Raw genomic sequence first — 13,260 nt, 5'->3', positions numbered from 1 at the left:
TATAACTTGATGATGGACAACATTGACGAGGTTGCTGATAAACGTTTGGCTGCTTTGAATGCCATAGAGAGAGATAAGTTGAGGGTAGCAAGGGCTTACAATAAGAAAGTTAAGTTGAAGAATTTTCAAGTTGGTGATCTTGTCTGGAAAGTGATTCTGCCGATTGGTTCAAGAGATAGAAAATTCGGGAAGTGGTCTCCAAGTTGGGAAGGTCCTTTTAGGATTACAAGAATCGTTCCCGGAAATTCATATTTGGTGGAATCAATACAAGGGGCATTGTTACCTCGAGCTCTCAATGGCAAATATTTGAAGAAGTACCACCCGAGTGTGTGGCAGGAAGCCTAAGTAGGCAATGGCCGATATACAATTATCGCCCTTAGCACAAACATGGCCGATACATAATTATCGCCCTGAGAAAAATAAATGGCCGATGGAGTGTTAACATCGTCCTTAGAACGAACACTATGCATATTATTTTTCGGCATGCAAACTTTGCCGAAAAACAGGGGGGCATGTGTTGACACCTGATTTTGGCAAGATACAAAGTGAAAGGGTTTTCAACATGAGAAAATTTCATATCGCCGAGTGGAATAACTTTGATGTTTAGGCTATCGACATTCGACCTCATCTCAGTGGCCGAAGCTGTACTCCGAGTGACAAAATTTAATATTCTGAGTGCTTTTCGGCCGATTACGTCCTCAATATAACCTCAGATGAAGGAGTGCTCTAAAGGAATTGTCTTCGTCTCGTCGAGACAGTCGATTTTCATATATAAATCATCTCAATCCGAGTTCATATGCAAAAGTTATAGTCAATACGGTCTGGACAGGTCAGAGACCAAAATATTACGCTTGACACCAGACACATGTTGATAAGTGTCTGACGCAATGCGTGAGCAATTCGGCCTTCAAGATGGCCTTGAATTGAAAAACCTTCAACACAGAAAAGTTTCGTCTCGTCGAGCCGATCGATTTTCATATATAATTCGTCTCAATCCGAGGTCGTATGAGACTTGGAGAGACAAATCAAGATCAGGCTATGTTTTTGGTCGAGTGAAAAACTTACCATCCGAGTGAAAACTCACCGGTCGAGTGAAAACCTACCGATCGAGTAAAAGGTCAAGTGAAAACCTACCGATCGAGTAAAAGGTCGAGTGAAAACCTACCGATCGAGTAAAAGGTCGAAAGCCTACCGATGAGTAAAAGGTCGAGTGAAAACCTACCGATCGAGTAAAAAGTCGAGTGAAAACCTACCGATCGAGTAAAAGGTCGATTGAGTAAAAGGTCGAGTGAAAATTGGTCGATCAAGTAAAAGATTGTCTTCCGACTGAAAATGTGGTCATCATCCGAGTGAAAGATTGTCTTCCGAGTGAAAATATAGTCATCCGAGTGAAAAGGTCCAGTCGAGTGAAAGACTCTAATATCCGAGTGGATGAGCTCAAATCCGAGTGAAACTGAACATGTGCCCAAAAGTTTATCAAGATAATCTCGGATGAAGAAGTGTTCAATACAGAAGTTGTGCGTATCATCAAGACGGTAAACTTTGGTTTTGGAGTCATCGTCATCAGAGATAGTATATGACCTGCAAATTCACTACAACACTCGGATAATTCAGTCTACCGCAAGACCGAGTCCGACTGGAAGGTAAAAACGACCTCGAAAAGTATTCAAGATGGCTTTATTTGAAAAAGTGGTCAACATGAGAGTTGTTCGTATCGTCGAGGCGCACAAGTTTGATGTTTGGGCCATCTTGATCGGAGGTCATATGGAGGCTCGGCGGCCTGCACAAGGAGGAAGACAGAAGTTGGGCCAGATTCAGACTGAATCCGAGTTGGAATAGGACTAGGACTCTAGGACGCGAATTGATGTAATTTTTCTTGTAAGGAAAGCCTAGATGAATCCTTTACTTGTACGGGAAGTCCAGCCGCCTCTTATATATGTTGGGGGTGACGGCCGATTGAAGAACACACAATCGAACAAATCAATATACTACTTTTTCCTGTCTACTTTTTATCTCTCCACCGTTTTTCTCTCTCGTTCTTCGCTGTTCCTCGTGTTTGAGAGCTGCGAATCCCGAGGCTCTAGGGGCGAGCGAATCGACCTAGGGCAGCCCATAGCCGCCGCAATCCCTGACGGGGTCCCTCCCGGGTGCGCGGGGTTTCGGGTCTGCAAAAGCACCCGCCGACTGTCTTGCGTATCGCGCTGTTGGTCGGGTCTCCTTCGACGTGAGCTGCGGTGCATCACCCCCGGCGTCGAGGGTACACGTGACGTGTTCGTGTGTCAACATATTCCACATTGTTTTAATTCAAGACCAAACTCGTAACTCAAATATTTGTCTCCGCGATCAAATCGCAGAAAATTTTATTTTCTTGTTATGATGATTTTCCACTTCACTCTGAAATTCTTTGAACTTTTCAAATGTTGCAGACTTATGTTTCATTAAGTAGATATACCCATATATGCTCAAATCATCTATGAAGGTCAGAAAATAACGATACTCGCCACGAGCATCAACACTCATTGGATCGCATACATCGGTATGTTTTATTTCCAATAAGTCAGTAGCTCGTTCCATTGTTCCGGAGAACAGAGTTTTAGTCATCTTGCCCAAAAGGCACGGTCCGCAAGCATCAAATGATTCATAACCAAGTGATTCCAAAAATCCATCTTTATGGAGTTTCTTCATGCACTTTACACCGATATGACCAAAATGGCAGTGCCACAAATAAGTTGCACTATCATTATCAACTTTGCATCTTTTGGCACCAATATTATGAATATATGTATCACTACGATCGAGATCCAACAAACTATTTTGATTGGGTGTATGACCATCGAAGGTTTTATTCATGTAAACAGAACAACAATTAGTCTCTGATTTTAAATGAATAACCGTATTGCAATAAACATGATCAAATCATATTCATGCTCAACGCAAATGCAAAATAACATTTATTTAGGTTCAACACTAATTCTGAAAGTATAGGGAGTGTGCGATGATGATCATATCAATCTTGGAACCACTTCCAACACACATCATCACTTCACCCTCAACTAGTTTCTGTTTATTCTGTAACTCCTGTTTTGAGTTACTAATCTTAGCAACCGAACAAGTATCAAATAATCAGGGGCTACTATAAACACTAGTAAGGTACACATCAATAACCTATATATCAAATATACCCTTGTTCACTTTGCCATCCTTCTTATCCACCAAATATTCAGGGCATTTCCGCTTCCAGTGACCATTTCCTTTGCAGTAGAAGCACTCCGTTTTAGGCTTTGGTCTAGCTTTGGGCTTCTTCGCGGGAGTGACAACTTGCTTGCCATTCTACTTGAAGTTCCCTTTCTTTCCCTTTGCCCTTTTCTTGAAACTAGTGGTCTTGTCAATCATCAATACTTGATGTTTTTTCTTGATTCTACCTTCGTCGGTTTCAACATCACGAAGAGCTCAGGAATCGTTTTTGTCATCCCTTGCATACTATAGTTCATCACGAAGTTCCAGTAACTTGGTGATGGTGACTAGAGAACTCTGTCAATCACTATCTTATCTGGAATATTAACTCCCAGTTGATTCAAGCGATTGTAGTACTCAGACATTCTGAGCACATTCTCACTAGTTGAGCAATTCTCCTCCATCTTTTAGCTATAGAACTTGTTGGAGACTTCATGTCTCTCAACTTGGGTATTTGCTTGAAATATTAACTTCAACTCCTTGAACATCTCATATGGTCCATGACGTTCAAAATGTCTTTGAATTACCGATTATAAGCCGTTAAGCATGGTGCACTAAACTATCAAGTGGTCATCATATTGAGCTAGCCAAACATTCATAACGTCTGCATCTGCTCCTGCATTAGGTCTGTCACCTAGCGGTGCATCAAGGACATAATTCTTCTGTGCAGTAATGAGGATAAACCTCAGATCACGGACCCAGTCCGCATCATTGCTACTATCATCTTTCAACTTAGTTTTCTCTAGGAACACATATAAAACATAGGGAAGCAACAACGCGAGCTATTGATCTACAACATTATTTGCAAAATACTACCAGGACTATGTTCATGATAAATTAAAGTTCAATTAATCATATTACTTAAGAACTCCCACTTAGATAGACATCCCTCTAATCATCTAAGCGATCACGTGATCCAAATCAACTAAACCATGTCCGATCATCACGTGAGATGGAGTAGTTTTCAATGGTGAACATCACTATGTTGATCATATCTACTATATGATTCACGCTCGACCTTTTGGTCTCAGTGTTTCGAGGCCATATCTGTATATGCTAGGCTCGTCAAGTTTAACCTGAGTATTCCGCGTGTGCAACTGTTTTGCACCCATTGTATTTGAACGTAGAGCCTATCACACCCGATCATCACGTGGTGTCTCAGCACGAAGAACTTTCGCGACGGTGCATACTCAGGGAGAACACTTATACGTTGAAATTTAGTGAGAGATCATCTTATAATGCTACCATCAATCAAAGCAAAATAAGATGCATAAAGGATAAACATCACATGCAATCAATATAAGTGATATGATATGGCCATCATCATCTTGTGCTGGTGATTTCCATCTCTGAAGCACCGTCATGATCACCATCATCACCGGCGCAACACCTTGATCTCCATCGCAGCATCGTTGTCGTTTCGCCACCTATTGCTTCTACGACTATCGCTACCGCTTAGTGATAAAGTAAAGCAATTACAGGGCGATTGCATTGCATACAATAAAGCGACAACCATATGGCTCCTGCCAGTTGCCGATAACTCGGTTACAAAACATGATCATCTCATACAATAAAATATAGCATCACGTCTTGACCATATCACATCACAACATGCCCTGCAAAAACAAGTTAGACGTCCTCTACTTTGTTGTTGCAAGTTTTTACGTGGCTGTTACGGGCTGAGCAATAACCGTTCTTACCTATGCATCAAAACCACAAGGATAGTTCGTCAAGTTAGTGCTGTTTTAACCTTCTCAAGGACCGGGCGTAGCCACACTCGGTTCAACTAAAGTTGGAGAAACTGACACCCGCCAGCCACCTATGTGCAAAGCACGTCGGTAGAACCAGTCTCGGTAAGCGTACGCGTAATGTCGGTCCGATCTGCTTCATCCAACAATAACACCGAACCTAAGTATGACATGCTGGTAAGCAGTATGACTTGTATCGCCCACAACTCACTTGTGTTCTACTCGTGCATATAACATCTACGCATAAAACCTGGCTCCGATGCCACTGTTGGGGAACGTAGTAATTTCAAAAAAATTCCTACGCACACGCAAGATCATGGTGATGCATAGCAACAAGAGGGGAGAGTGTTGTCCACATACCCTCGTAGACCGAAAGCGGAAGCGTTAGCACAACGTGGTTGATGTAGTCGTATGTCTTCACGATCCAACCGATCAAGTACCGAACGCATGACACCTCCGAGTTCAGCACACGTTCAGCTCAATGACGTCCCATGAACTCCGATCCAGCAGAGCTTTGCGGGAGAGTTCTGTCAGCACGACGGCGTGATGACGGTGTTGATGATGCTACCGACGCAAGGCTTCGCTCAAGCACCACTACGATATTACCGAGGTGGAATATGGTGGAGGAGGACACCGCACACGGCTAAGAGATCAAGAGATCAATTGTTGTGTCTATGGGGTGACCCCTGCCCCCGTATATAAAGGAGCTAGGGGGGAGGCAGCCGGCCAAGGAGGAGGGTGCACCAAGGGGGGAGTCCTACTTCCACTGGGAGTAGGAATCCTCGTTTCCTAGTAGGAGTAGCAGAGAAGGAAGGGGAAGAGAGAAGGGAAGGAAGGAGGGGGCGCAACCCCTCCCCCTAGTCCAATTCGGACTAGGCCTTGGGGGGGGCCTGCCCTAGGCAGCCCCTCTCTCTTTCCCGTCTGGCCTAATAAGGCCCAATACTTCTCCCCGGTGAATTCCCGTAACTCTCCGGTACTCCGATAAATACCCGCATCACTCGGAACCTTTCCGATGTCCGAATATAGTCGTCCAATATATCGATCTTTACATCTCGACCATTTTGAGACTCCTCGTCATGTCCCCGATCTCATCCGGGACTCCGAACTACCTTCGGTACATCAAAACACATAACCCATAATATAAATCGTCACCGAACATTAAGCATGCGGACCCTACGGGTTCGAGAACTATGTAGACATGACTGAGACACTTTTCCGGTCAATAACCAATGTCGGAACCTGGATGCTCATATTGGCTCCCACATATTCTACAAAGATCTTTATCGGTCAAACCGCATAACAACATACATTGTTCCCTTTGTCATCGGTATGTTACTTGCCCGAGATTCGATCATTGGTATCTCAATACCTAATTCAATTTCGTTACCGGCAAGTCTCTTTACTCGTTCCGCAATGCATCATCACGTAACTAACTCATTAGTCACATTGCTTGCAAGGCTTATAGTGATGTGCATTACCGAGAGGGCCCAGAGATACCTCTCCAACAATCGGAGTCCTAATCTCGAAATACGCCAACTCAACAAGTACCTTCGGAGACACCTGTAGAGCACCTTTATAATCACCTAGTTACGTTGTGACGTTTGGTAGCACACAAAGCATTCCTCCGGTAAACGGGAGTTGCATAATCTCATAGTCATAGGAACATGTATAAGTCATGAAGAAAGCAATAGCAACATACTAAACGATCAAGTGCTAAGCTAACAGAATGGGTCAAGTCAATCACATCATTCTCTAATGATGTGATCCCATTAATCAAATGACAACTCATGTCTATGGTTAGAAACTTAACCATCTTTGATTAACGAGCTAGTCAAGTAGAGGCATACTAGTGACATTATGTTTGTCTATGTATTCACACATGTACTAAGTTTCCGGTTAATACAATTCTAGCATGAATAATAAACATTTATCATGAAATAAGGAAATAAATAATAACTTTATTATTGCCTCTAGGGCATATTTCCTTCAGCTATTGCATTGATCTCATGCATCGCCTCTTTGCATCCCCAAAGGGGAAGATAAATGTTCCTCATTTTCTATGGCATGAGATCCGCCTCGCTAGTTTTCAGCACAAGCAGGCCTTTCCTCATGCCCCCCTTCCTTCAGGCTTTTATTGAGAGTGTCGCTTCATTTCCCATTGCCCGCACTCACGTGCATGAGCGATGGGTCATTCCACCTCACATGGTGGATGATTATGTTACTCCTTCTACTGCTCCTGCTCGTCGCACCGCAGCTAGTGTTCCTTCTCATACTGCACGTTCTACTCCTTCCAGTTCTGCACCCTTTGGGCGTATTGCTCGCTTTCTTGGGAAGGCTCACTCTGCAATGATGAAGATGTTTACCTTTCATTGCTCCCAACATCATGATGTTTTCACTCGCATGGTCACTTCCAAGAATGCTCTGAAGGCTCGTCTGAGAGACTCCGGAGTTTACGATGTGAGTGACGATGAACGTCTCCCTGACGAGCCACCTTCTAATTTTGGTTTCCCCTTTGGTCCTGAGTGGGATGATATCTTCGACGAGGCTGGTGGCAGTGGTGCTCATGATGACGATGATGAGGATGATCTCTGATGCTGTTATGACCCTCCCCTTTCTTGGGTATTTGATGCCAAGGGGGAGTAGGCACTATGCATACTATGATATTATGATATTAGCTTGTTAGCTTGTAATCGAACTCACTGCTATGATTATTGATGAGATTGTAGAAACTTATGTTCTATTTTATGAGTGATGAATCTATATGGAGCTTATTGTCTTGATTATCTTGTGTATGAGATTTGGTTGTGTTGGTATCATATTGAGGGGGAGCTCTCTTCATATTTATTCTCTATGGTATCATATTGAGGGGGAGCTCACTCCTTGCTTAATTTTTTTTGTTTATTGAGCTCCACAACAAATCCTTTCGATTCTTGCTCTTATGTGTGTGCATATATGTTGTCATCAACTACCAAAAAGGGGGAGATTGAAAGTGCAATCATGCGCTTAATCATATTTTGATGTTGATGACAACATGTATGTTGGGACTAATCATGTTTATCAAGTATATCTCAGGATTATGTCTCAAAGGCCGTGTGTGGATCATGACTAGGGACAAATGCATATAACTCAAGATTGGAGATACAAGACATTAGCCTTGGCTTTGTTTACGGTTTGTTCTTGAGTATAGGGATCCCGCACTATTAAGAGGGGATCGTTGGATCTAGTGAAAGATTTTCTCAAACCCACAACTCCAGTTTTTCTCTCCGGTCGTCCGGTACTCTACAGACGTCCGGTCCCTCTCAGCTGTCCGGATGTCCGGTTCTCTACGGTCGTCCAGTGTTTCTCTTACAGAAAGTTATTTACGGACTTCCGAAACTCTCCGGACGTCCGACCTCCGGACGGTCGGCACATCTCGAATGTCCGGTATTTCCACCACAGAACCATATTTACGGATTTCCAGGCCTCTCTGGTCGTCTGGGCTCCGGACGACCGGCATGTCTCGGACGTCCGTGTCCTGTGTACAGATTCGTGGCTTATGTGTTCCCAGCGGCCGAACGACCGATAACTGTCGGACGTCCGGACTTATTTGTGCCACCAGACGTCCGGTGTTGTCTCAAATGGTGGCCCAAACAGTCACTTTTCCACACATACTATATATATGCTTCTCCCTTCCACGGGATGAGGTTGACCATTCACTTTGAGCTTGCCAAGAACACTTTTCACTCTCTCTCTCAATCCCCTACATCAAATCCTAGATCCCCAAGTGATTTAGGAACATTTGAGAGAAGTTCTCCGATCAAGTGATAGATCCACTCCTTCCCCTTCTTTGCACCAAAGGAATTTGTGATTTGAGCAAGTCTTGAGCTTTTCCCCTACGTTCTTATTACTCTTGGAGGTTGGAGACTCCTAGGCGGTAGGAGTCTTTCAGAGAGGAATCAACCTTTGTGATTACCCCTGGAAAAGTTTGTGAGGGTTTGGAGACCACCCCAAGGTCTACCACTAGTGGTTGAGAAATGCCTCAGTAGTGTTGTCTCAAAGGGAGAATAGGGTGAGCCTTCGTGGCGTTGGTGTGCCTTCGTGGTAACATCAACCTCTCTAACGGTGACTAGTTTCCCTCCAAGGAAGTGAACATCGACATACATCCTCGTCTCCCGGAGTTGCGGTTATTCCTAACCCAAACTTTCTACTTGTGGTTACTTGTCTCTTAGCACTTACTTATATCATATTGTGCGTGTTTACTTACATGCTCGTGTTACTTGCTTAGTACTTAGTACTCACTTGCAATTGTTAGGATCACCTTCACATTCCGCATTATTGCCTAAAATTGCTAAGTAACAATTAAAATTTGTAATTGTACCTATTCACCCCCCCTCTAGGTCCATCTCGATCCTTTTAACAATGTAAAAGGGAGATTATAAATATGCTCTACAAGTATCTCCAAAGGTGTTTTGTTGGGTTGGCATAGATCTAGATTAGGATTTGTCAGTCCAAGTATCAGAGAGGTATCTCTGGGCCCTATCGGTAATGCACATCATAATAAGCCTTGCAAGCAATGTGACTAATGAGTTAGTTATGGGATGATGCATTACGGAACGAGTAAAGAGACTTGCCGGTAACGAGATTGAACTAGGTATGAAGATACCGACGATCGAATCTCGGGCAAGTAACATACCGATGACAAAGGGAATAACGTTTGTTATCATTACGGTTCGACCGATAAAGATCTACGTAGAATATGCGGGAGCCAATATGAGCATCCAGGTTCCGCTACTGGTTATTGACCGGAGAGGTGTCTCGGTCATGTCTACATAGTTCTCGAACCCGTAGGGTCCGCACGCTTAACGTTCGATGACGATTTGTATTATGAGTTATTTGTTTTGGTGACCGAACGTTGTTCGGAGTCCCGGATGAGATCACGGACATGACGAGGAGTCTCGAAATGTTCAAGAGGTAATTATTAATATATTGGACGATGATATTTGGACACCGGAATGGTTTGGAGTGTTTCGGTTATTTTTCGGAGTACCGGGAGGTTACCGGAACCCCCCGGGAAAGTAATGGGCTAGCATGGGCCATAGGGGAGAGAGAGGGGAGCCCACAAGGGGTGGCACCCCCCATGGGCTATCCGAATTGGACAAGGGGAAGGGGTGCGGCCCCCTTTCCTTCTACCTCTCCCTCTCCTTCCCCTTTCCCTCTCCGAAAGAAAGGAAGGGGGGGGGGGCGACTTGGACTAGGAGTCCTAGTCGGTTTCCCCCCACTTTGGCGTGCCCCTAGGGCCGGCCTCCTCCCTCTCCTCCTTTATATACGGGGGCAGGGGGCACCCCAAAGCACATCAATTGTTCTATTAGCCATGTGAGGTGCCCCCCTCCATAGTTTACTCCTCCGGTCATATCGTCCTAGTGCTTAGGCAAACCCTGCGCGGATCACATCACCATCACCGTCACCACGCCGTCGTGCTGAAGAAACTCTCCCTCGACACTTTGCTGGATCAAGAGTTCGAGGGACGTCATCGAGCTGAACGTGTGCAGAACTCGGAGGTGCCGTATGTTCGGTGCTTGATCGGTTGATTTGAGAAGACGTTCGACTACATCAACCGCGTTAAGCTAACGCTTCTGCTTTCGGTCTACGATGGTACGTGGACACACTCTCCCCCTCTTGTTGCTATGCATCTCCTAGATAGATCTTGCGTGATCGTAGGAAATTCTTTGAAATTGCATGCTACGTTCCCAACAGTTAGGAGTCGACCAACGCCTCCTGCTCAGTCACGTCCACGTCCGACGCGATCACCGTGCCAACGGAGAGTTGCTCCTCTGCGCGCCGGTGCTCATCGAAGAGGCGGAGGTTGTACTCCTGGTTGGCTTGCGCCCGCCAAAACAAGGCTTCAGCTCGGCCAACACCATTTTGGTGTAGTGAGCACGAGCCTCCCCCATGGTGATGACGGCATGGACCGGCGAGGAGGGTGGCGCCAGCTAGTCATCGACCGCGTCCTCCATTGGGACGTCCGCAGTGTCGGTCTTCGTGTGCCTGTCGGCCTGCCAGCCGACAGGAATGGCGACAATCTCCTATTTATGATCGGACGAGAGGCTGTCCCAGACGGCTTTGGAGCTCGAGGAAGCCATGGCGGGCATGGTCCAGACAAGAGGAAGGGAGAGAAGGATGATGGATGCGGCTACGGTCGGGCCTGATATAGCGGGCTGATGGCAGGACAACTGGCGAGGTGATTAATGGTGGGCGTTAGACGGACGAACGAGTGGAGACGGCTCGCCGTTCCTCGGCAACCGCACTCATGTTTAATGTAGGCAGGCAAATGGATGGGCTGTCGTTTGAACGTGAGGCAACACATGCATCGGGAAACAACGAGGGTGACGCTCTTGGCCGGTGCGCCGTTTTATTGCCGGAGCGTTGTGAGAGGTCGCGTCGCTCTGAGCCAGCATGAATATGACACCGGTGCTCTGGAGCAGCGCTGATCTTTTCTGACGAGAACGCGCGCAGGCACGAGAGAGGGGTTTTTGAGGGGCCAGACTAGTCAAATGCGGAAGTGACTGTGGCCCGGACGCCTTCAGAGCCCCTTAGTTTGTCTTTGGTTCACAGGAATAAGTGTGTCTGGACCACCGTTGGATGGCAAAGCATGTCCGGACCGCTCGGTCCGGATTATTGCTGGCGGTTTAAGGATCCACATTGAAGATGCGCTAACCTCACTTCTTAGAGCATCAACAAACGCAAATAGCAAATCCGATCACACAAGCGCCCGCGCGTCCGAGGACAGTGACCGATCACGCCTCAAATTTGCTCCTCTGCTTCCAGATACTTCATACTGGAAGCCTTAGATCCATAAAAAAACATGCAACGATGAAATCCACGTATTACATAGATCAAATAACCTATACTATCCTAATCCTCGTTAGAGATGTCCACTGTCTCCGTGCCCGGCTATGGGTACATGGGTAGCAGTCGCGGCTCCTCCACGTCGGCCTTGCCTCCATCTTCGCTTCAACCTCGTCGAAGAGCGCGTCGGTCGCCGACCGTTCCTGTCGGATGAACTACCGTTTGGCCTCCACGCATGCCTCATCTTGGATGGACTCTAGGATGGCCCGTTGCTTCGCCATCTCGGCCGCTTGGGCGACCGCGAACTCCGACTCCGCGTCCTCCATGTTGAAGCCCGGAGCCGGTGCCAGCTCCTCCTCCTCCGGTTGCTCCGCATCCTCCGGATCCGACACCTCCATCGAAGCCGGCTACTGCTCCTCTTCCTCCTCTGCCTCCGGCTGCTCCTCCTCCTACTCCGATGAGTCCGGAGGCAAGCCGTCTGCGATGCGTGCGGCGCGCCTGGCGTGGAGGTGGTCTTCTTTTGCCGAACCATGGCAATGTCAGACGGCGTGGGAAGAGCGGCGAAGCGTGAGAAAGGTGGTGGCTGGGCTCGGACTGGCGGCGCAAAGAGGGGGGACGTGGATGTTGCTAGGGTTGAGGGACGCCGACCAGCTTAAATAGCCGAATTTGGCCTCGAGCAGCGAGCCGGAGCGGTGCTACCCAGCGTTCACAGCCCCAGCGAAGGAGACATCCGTCGGACCGCCGGGTTTCCGGGCGATTCCGTGTGGGAACCCATCGCCAGTCCGATGTAGCGGACGCGCCTAGGCGTGCTTGTGTGCCCTATATCTGCCCCATATTAAGGCTGGATATAACGGGTGTCGGTTAGCCCGGGCGTTTGAGCCCTGTTTAAGAAGCTCGTCTGGGGCGCATTTTTGTGACCGGTCAGTGACCATGCCGTCCATCCGAGATGTTTGAGATGGTTTTGGGACGCCCGGTTGTAGATGCTCTTAAGATGTGCACTTTTCAAGAAAGCTTGAGCGGGCAAATGTCGAGACGAGGATCAACCAAGATAGATCCGACCAACGTTCCCATGTAACCAGGTGACCATGCCGCGAAAAGCACATGTTATCATGCTCGTAGCTTGCAGCAGTAGTGTAGTAGTGTGTGATGCATCGAAGAGGATGAGGAGCATTCCATGTGAAGGAGAGGAATTTAAGGGATAAGGAGGGAGGTACTGTTTTTAAAGGATTACCCACACACAGACACACATGTCCAGGAAACTTTTTGCCGAAGACTAAAGATACATTTAGGTATGTTAAATATGCCTTGACCCACAAATAGTGGCCAATGTTATTGTAGTGATTATTTTATAATTTTGCTAAAGCATATCTAGATATATCATTAGTATTGTACCTCTAAGTCCTAAGCCATTGATCTTATGTAAATATTTGTGTGGTAATTTTCTTTTTCTTTT

The sequence above is a fragment of the Triticum aestivum genome, chromosome 1B, assembly GCF_018294505.1.
Source record: "Triticum aestivum cultivar Chinese Spring chromosome 1B, IWGSC CS RefSeq v2.1, whole genome shotgun sequence".
In the NCBI taxonomy this organism is placed as follows: Eukaryota; Viridiplantae; Streptophyta; class Magnoliopsida; order Poales; family Poaceae; genus Triticum; species Triticum aestivum.
This window is presented reverse-complemented; position numbering follows the sequence as displayed.